General features: G+C 37.7%; 1 pseudogene; it reads right to left on the bottom strand.

Moving 5' to 3' along the window:
* The window catches only part of LOC135220690 (lachesin-like), a 136,419-nt pseudogene that overhangs the window by 113,513 nt on the left and 14,282 nt on the right, over window positions 1-8,624 (bottom strand).

Here is an 8,624-nt window from a genome sequence, read left to right as displayed (position 1 = left end):
TTTCCCTTTTTAAAGCCTTTTTCGTATTCACTAGACATACTTTCTCTTTTTCAAGTCGTTTTCGTATACTCGCTAGACAATAGTTTCTATTTTAAAGTAGTTTTTGTATTCACTAGACAATACTTTCTCTTTTAAAAGTCGTTTCCACTCACTATACAATACTTTCTCTTTTTAAAGTCCTTTTTGTATTCACTTGACAATACGTTCTCTTTTTAAAGTCGTTTTCTACTCACTAGACAATACATACTTTCTTTTTCAAAAGTCGTTTTTGTATTCACTAGACAATACTTTCTCTTTTTAAGGTCGTTTTCGTATTCATTAGACAATACTTTCAATTTTCCAGTCGTTTTCGTTAAAAAATTTCTCATTCCTGCCTTGATGGCTTCAAGCACATCAACGTGGTTTACCACAGATTAAAAATTGTTTGATGATCTTAATGATCAGGTCTGCAGTTTCTTCGGTGTTTGGTACTTTCATTCCTTCCATCGTCAACCCTTTTTCATGACTCGATAAAGCCACTATCCGATTAAATTACATTCCCTTAGAAAATTCAACTACGAAGTTGAATTTAATGAAAAATAGAAATAGGGGTATGAAGAAGTTTATAAAAATTATTAATCGCAATACCCAGTGTATTTTACTTTTTAAACGCAGTTTGTCAAATGGACCTCATGGCAGTAATCTCTCGCTACTTGCATTCCTTGGTCTTTGTGGCTTCTCAGATTACCTTGGTAAAAGTGGTTGGCCAAGCTCATAAATCTCATTGCAAAGTTCTAATATGTTACTTTATTTTACAAGCATACATAGGTTCAAAATGAAAGCATAAACGTCTATAGTTAACTAAACATATAAGTATGTTACAACTGATGTGCTTTATACATGCATGCAGAAAAAATACATGTTTAAACATACATCTGTGGAATTTCACCTTTGAATGGGATGGTTTCCCATCCGAATTCTTCAGTTATTATTACTCATGTGGGAAAAATACTATCATTTTTATGATGTCGGTTACATCATAAAAAAAAAAAGCTGTTTCTGCCTAAACGTTCGCTCCCAGTACCCAACACTTTCAGCAAAGCTTAAATGTCTCTATGAAAGCTCGATAACGTCACATAGGGGTTGGACATTCTTACTGAAAACGCACACAGGTGGACATTTTTACTGAAAACGCACACAGGTGGACATTTTTACTGAAAACGCACACAGGTGGACATTTTTACTGAAAACGCACACAGGTGGAAAACATCTTATGAAAACGCACACAGGTGGTTTACGAAAACGCACACAAAAGACATACGAAATGTTAACCTTCCCGAGACATCCTGACTCGTCCCCTATAGACAGATGCTTTAGATTTATTTATATAGTTAATATCCCCATCTTTATTCCATTATTGTCTCTGAATTCTTTCCTCTAATATTCTTTTCGTTGTCAATGGAATAACATTAAATGTACGTCTAATACAGTGTTGGAAAAGAAACTATATTAATGTAACTTGTAATCAGAAGCTGGGTTTATGACTCGTCCATTGTAAAGTTACTTCCAGATAAATAACAGTAACACGAACATCTAACACAATATCACTACGTACATCTAAATGCAAAATTAAGATCTTAAAAGGAAGCGTTCCAATTATCTTTTACAAGCCTATAAATTATATCCCAATAGTATACTGATATCGTAAACGGCACTCGTAAAACAACATATATACGACCTGTTTCAAAATGTGGAGAGCGATAACAATCTGTTGTACACATGAACCTCATAAGCAGACCCTTCCAAGTCCAGACCAATCTTAGCAAGAGATAGAGAAGTGTGCTAACAAAAAAATTGCACACAACTGTTACCTAAATTGCATGTTATAACGTAGGGGCAATGATTAAGATTTATATGGATTTCCATTTAAAACCTTCAAACAAAATTTAGGCAGTCTTGTAAAGTCTAAAACATACTGCAGTTATTGAAATACGTTGAAAAAAGGCTTTTGGGATAATTCCACTCACCTTTGGAGGCAAAGAGCCACACCGTCGCCAGGTAAACATTTAACGTCGGAAGCATCTTCGCTCACCGGGAATTCTTTTCCTCACGTGTCTTGCAAGTTTAATTCCAATTCCTTTTGAACTTTTTATCGCTCTTCCTCGACAAGTCTTACTTTTATAACTTTCTCATTTTCGTCCATCACGAGCATGCCTCCACGTATTTATCTCAAGGAAGGGTTTTCAATATTCACTCTACCTTATTCAGTGCTTAAACATCCAGTTATTTTGAGAAACATGCTGTCAGTCTTACATCAAAACCTGAAAGAGAGATAAAAGCCATTAGCTTGTAAATAATACTCACTCCTTGAATAAAAAAATACTCTATATGATACTTCCGCATTTATTCCTTCCAGTTAAGAAACTTAAACACGTATACACTCACTAATGTCAACGATGCTTACGGGCTGTTCTAGAGCCAGAGCCCGTGCTGGCATAAAGCCAGCTTAAACAAGCAACAATAATGGAGAGACCGAACCCGAACAGGAAATGAACTGACATTAAATTCTACGCAATCTAGATAGGATTCGAATTCTCGCCTCTTAAGTTGTGGTCAGTTCGCAATTCATCATATACCTAATTACGGTTCGGATTCAATGCTCACGGTAAATCGATGAGTTAAATATATATTTTTGGGGCATCATATTTGAAGTTATGTTGCTGTCCTTTTCGTTAAGGCCCTGACTTTACAAGGCCAAGCATTGAATGATTCTAAATGAATGAACAAACACAAGAGAAATATTTGTTAATGTAATGTTTTCGTGCCGTTATAGGTATCCTAACTTAGGAGCAAAGAAATAAGCAAAGCTGGTTAGCTGCGAGAGAATATTATAAGAATAAAAATCCACTTTTTCTCACCCATCAAAGATTACAAAATACAAAATGGAAATGAATTCGCTCCTATTAATCCACTGCAGTCAATTCAAAAACCTTTGAATTCGTAAATACAATAAAACTGACATCAACTGTAGGTGTTACAATTACAGAGGAGGCACTCTGCACCTTACTTATACATAGCCGTATACCGCATTGCAAAATCCGAAGATCAACCCACAAAACTGTCAAGAGGTATTCCAAGCCAAATTCCGAAGAATAAGAACGGAATCCCAAGTTAGAACATTATACGACACAATGAACAAAGACACAACATCGCCTTTACAATCTATAATTTTCATAAGGTCACAAAACACCTTCCTATATTACCTAAGCAAATACCCAAAACCAAAACAGGGAGCTCACTGCAAGTAAGTGTACCCACATTCAAGTGACCTAATGAGAGAGACTAAACAGGGTATTACCGCATTATACTCCTGATATTCTTGTCATTGGGGGCGTACTTCAAGAAGGAAGTGCCAGAGAGGTGGGGATCTGGTTAGCCAATGAGGAAGAGTAAGCTGCGATAATGATGTAGTAATTTGTGGCAGGAAAGATTAAATCAATGCCGACATCCTTCCATCTAAACCAGTGGCTCTCCACTGGTGGTCCACGGTGACATTTTTGGTGGTTCACAGGACATTCACTGTATTTGGTAATAAACTGGAGATTGATCCTCATTTTCGAAATCTATTGAAAATGAAGTAAGATCAATTTTATCCACATAAATAATTGATCATTCATTTTAGTGTAGTACTCCTACTGAAAAAATATAAGTGACAATCTCCAGACATCACACCCTAGTCTATCACACTCGTGATCTAAAATTTGTATCTAGGCCTTGGTGAATTTTCATAGATGATCAGTCCTCCCTTAACAATAGAAACATTTTGCTACTGAGTTTAAAACGGTTCGGAGCAGTAAAAAAAAACATCCAAAAGTCTTGTTGCAGAGAAATTCAGTTTTACATAGTTTCCTCAAAAGTCTTGTAATTCTACAGAAATATATTTCATCTAAAACTTTTTTATCAATGCTTCATCTATCGTTATTCAAAAAGGAAGCGGTCCAAGATATTTCTTTACTAGGCAGGTAGTCTGCGACTCGAAATGAGTTGAGAACCACTGTTCTAAGCCATCAACTGGACGAGGTCAGTGCTGAGACCAAAAGCAAAGAAATTTGACTTTTTATTTAACTAATAGTTTTAGAACAACACGAATGAGTTTGTTGTGCGAGAATCATATCTGTCAAATAAATTACGAAAAAGTAATCAGCAATGTTCTTATTATACAAGACCAAGACTTAGGAAACTAATACGATTCTGTAATTCATATTAAATGCAAGATGTACAAGTGGAGCTCTTAAATGAAATTATGAATAAAATTAAGACAGCCATAGCTCTGAATGCACAGGATTTTAAGTACTGCTAGAACTTCCATCCACTAATATTCGATATACACACACAATATATATATATATATATATATATATATATATATATATATATATATATATATCTGTGGGTGTGTGTGTGTGTGTAGATATGTATATCATAAATAAAATCATATATATATATATATATATATATATATATATATATATAGTATATATATATATATATATATATCTTTCCTAAAAAGCCAAGTCGATATGAACTGAACAAATAAAGCCTGAAAAAAATCATCCATCAACGGATTCCCAGTCAGTAATCCAATAACAAAAGTGTATGGATTCATTCGTCACGGGCTTAATATTAAGCTGACATTTACTGGCAGTCTTTCCCTCAATGGTCAGAGTCTTAGCCTTCCCTTCCCTAAAAACATACATATGCACTCTCTCTCTCACACATACACATACATACAAACACGATACGTCATGCATATAGAACTATGAAAGAAACAGTTTTCCTAAAACCCTAAGAGCTCAAATTGTATTTGCAATTATCTTATTTCATAATAATAATAGGTTTCTGTGGATAAACGACCATACGGATATACACAGACAACGACAAGCATTCACTGGTGGTAATTAAGTCCAAGTACTGACCAAGACAAACACGGGTCAAATTTACTGATCAGATGATAGTGCATCAACATTATTAATCAGCAATGGTAATACCGATACAGACCTCCGACAGAGGGTATTCTGTTTAGCTATTTACCCTAAACAAAACTTCAGTAAGGAACTTCCATTAACGCTTTTTCTATTTATCCCACAGAAGACCGAATGCAATTATTCTCTGTGCACAACAATCGCATCCCGGTTCTCTTGAGGCGACAACTCGTGACTGCCCAGTGCAGGGTTTTCATTCGCTTAATATTGATGACCCATTTACGAAAATGAGGTTAAAAAGCCAAGCACTGGGCCACTTAACGCAGTGAAAAGATGGAGTTGGAATAGAATGGAATCTAGTTTAGGCCAAAGGCCAAGCACTGGGACTTAGGAAGTCATTCAGCGCTGGAAAGGAAATTGAGAGTTGGTAGGTTCGAAGGGTGTAACAGGAGGGGAAACCCTCGCAGTTGTACTATGGAGCGAGCTGCTCGTTGGACTATGTGGTTTACACGCTCGTCTACCGATTCGGTAGTCCCGAGTTCATTTCCCCGCTCTGTCAACGTGGAGTCAGAGGAATTTGTGCCTGGTGATTAGAAATTCCTTTCTCGATATAATGTGGTTCGGATCCCACGATAAGCTGTAGGTCCCGTTGCTAGGTACCCAATTGGTTCCTAGCCACGTAAAAATATCTAGGTAATCCTTCGAGCCAGCTCTGGGAGAGCTGTTAATCAGCTCCGTGGTCTAGTTAAACTAAGATATGCTTAACTTTGAACTATGAAATAATTGCTAGTAGATGGTGGATGCAAGATGTAAGAAAGAGAATATGAATGGAAGTACAGTAAAAGGATGAAAGGGGGTTGCAGCTGGGGGCGAAGGGGCGCTGCAAAGAACCTTTAATAAACGAGGGAGTTGGAGAGGTGTGACAGCAATATGAAAGACGTAGCGAGAACTGAGGTAACATAAGAGCCTACCATGTTGGCGCAGGTAGGGTCCAAAGGGACGCTGAAAAAGAAAAATAATGGTAATGGTTACAACGCACCATGTGAGGCGCACTGACAGCAGTAACCCCCTACCGGGATATTGGCGCCGATGCCCTTGTGTGTACAGAAGGCTTTAATGATACGTTCCAGCGTCTGGAGTTCGATCCCCGAGTGAGACTCGCCCAATACTCGTAATATACCTGGATGGAATGACTTGGTTAAAGATCTGTGTTCATATTCCCGAGAAATGTTTTTACTGTGGGGGCAAAATGGTAGCCCGAGGGAAGGACACTGCATTACTAATGAGACGGGCGAGAGCGCAGTTCAAACTTGCTCTCAAGCACTGCAGATTAAATGGAAAATAACTAAGAGCCGATGCAATGTCTAGAAACTTAGAATCCGGTGATTATCTCCGTCTTTGGAAGGATATCCAATCCTTAAATCCCAAAACTAAAAAGTTGTCACAGAGAGTAGGGGAAGCAGTCGGTGACGAGGTTATTGCAAGTATGTGGGCGATCACTTCAGCAATATCTTGAACTGCATAAACCAAGGTCTAAAGAATACTTGGCATAAACGATCGAGACTCTCGAAGGGATGTACATAATCTCCTTACTGATAACATTCAATTTCATTTCCAGATCGTATCATGCCAGGTAACATCAGCGATGCCATAAACAGCCTACCTAATAATAAACAGCCCGGCTGCGATGGTCTTCCCTCAGAAGCTTTCAAAATTCTGCCATCCGATAATCTACCTTTTGCTAACTGGCATTTTATATTGCTAGTTCTCCATACGGCAATTCTGTGTCAAATGGGGTAGCGTATTATCGTACACCTTCGGCTCCCCAAACGGGCTTCGGCAAGGGGGCATTCTCTCTCCAAACCTGTTTAATACGTACACAGATGCCTTGAATGTCAAACTGAACCCACTCCCAATCGGATGCTCTGTCAATGAAACAACTATAAACAACCTCTGTTACGCCGACGATATGGTTCTGATTTCCCCATAAGTGCAAGATCTCCAACGATTCATCGACACTTGTCGCCAATATGCAGAGATCCTATACAACGAAACCAAGACCCAGTGCATGTCGCTGTTCCCGAGATCGCTTAAGCAAATTGCAGAACCCCACAGTTTCCTCGGAAATCATCGGCTGGAATTCGTGCATGAATTTCCTTATTCGGTCACATTACCGAGGAAGATCTAAAAGATACGGCAGTCATAGAACACAGGCGTCGTAAACTATGTGCAACTGGCAACATGACTGCAAGGAGGTTTGCTTTGTCCCCGAGATTTGAAACTGCTGCTCTTCCGCTCGTATTGCTACAGCATCTATGGGTGTTCCCTGTGGACGAACTATACACCAGGGAGACCATGAGGCGTATCACTGTTGTTCATAATGACATTTTGAGACGCCTCACAAACACTCCTCGCTACCACTCTGCCACACAGATGTTCACAGAAAACCACCTGGACAATTTAAAGATCATTATAAGGCGAACATTGATGTACAGTCTGATCACCCGACTGCGAAACAACAGCAATTCGCTCATGCATAGCATCTTAAGTAGGGAGGCAAGAAGATCTAAATTGTGGGGAAGATAGGAAAATGAGGCGTTTGTTCCCTAAATGACTTAATCTCTGTTTTTGCAAAATGTCATCTGCAGAATCTGTCATTATTATTGTATTGCTATGATTATTGTCATTACTGGTATTTTCCATTTTTCATTATTACTGTGATTATAATAAATATAGTTTTTACATTCAATTTTTTAACTATTCTCAATCTTAGTACGGTTTTGATTATTTTGGCTACTATATTTTATACTACCTCACCAAATACGGATACTGCCGATTAATCTTTGCTTTTATCATGTTATATTATGTATCTAGACTGTATGTTATTGGCCTTGAGCTGAAAAAAATTATTATTATTATTAATACCGAAATTTAACTTTTGAGTAAAATAAAGTTAGGGACATATCCCCCCACTCCCCCCTCCCCGGCCCATATTCAATGGTTTGGGACTGGCTAGGACTTCGACAACTGCTTTATCTTTCCGACTGACGTTGCTGTCTAGGTATTTCTTGTAAGTGTTTGCTTGTTTATTGAGCTTTCGCGATGTCATTTTCTTCTCCCAGTTTTTTGGTTTAATATATAATAGAATTTTTTGCAAGTTTCCTTTGCAAAGCGAAGGTCTCTTAGCCTGGCTTTAAACAACAACCGCAACAACAAAATAGAAGTGTTCATTCGACGAGGTATACGGCCACAAACAAAACAAAGCAGCAAACAAGAGAGACAAGTGCCAATCCACTGACTCATTCTCCATACTCGATATCGCACAAACCTTTCAACTGCAGAAACTTCACCTGTCATCTATGCGATTCTCTTGATAGTTTGTTCCTCGTCTATTTCGGTGGATTACGAAGGTATGTCTGGATGTTACATGGCTTTGGGTGTCACGTGGACGCTTTCAAGGTACTGGGCACACATTTACACAAATATGCATACACACATATATACAAACACAATATATATATATATATATATATATATATATATATATATATATATATATATATATATATATATATATATATATGCAATATAAAAACGCCGAATCGTGCTTCTAAGAAATGAATAGAAGGATCCCCAGTAATATCCTAGTTTAACCTGATAAAA

Source organism: Macrobrachium nipponense, chromosome 2, assembly GCF_015104395.2.
Source record: "Macrobrachium nipponense isolate FS-2020 chromosome 2, ASM1510439v2, whole genome shotgun sequence".
Taxonomy (NCBI): Eukaryota; Metazoa; Arthropoda; class Malacostraca; order Decapoda; family Palaemonidae; genus Macrobrachium; species Macrobrachium nipponense.
This window is presented reverse-complemented; position numbering and strand designations above follow the sequence as displayed.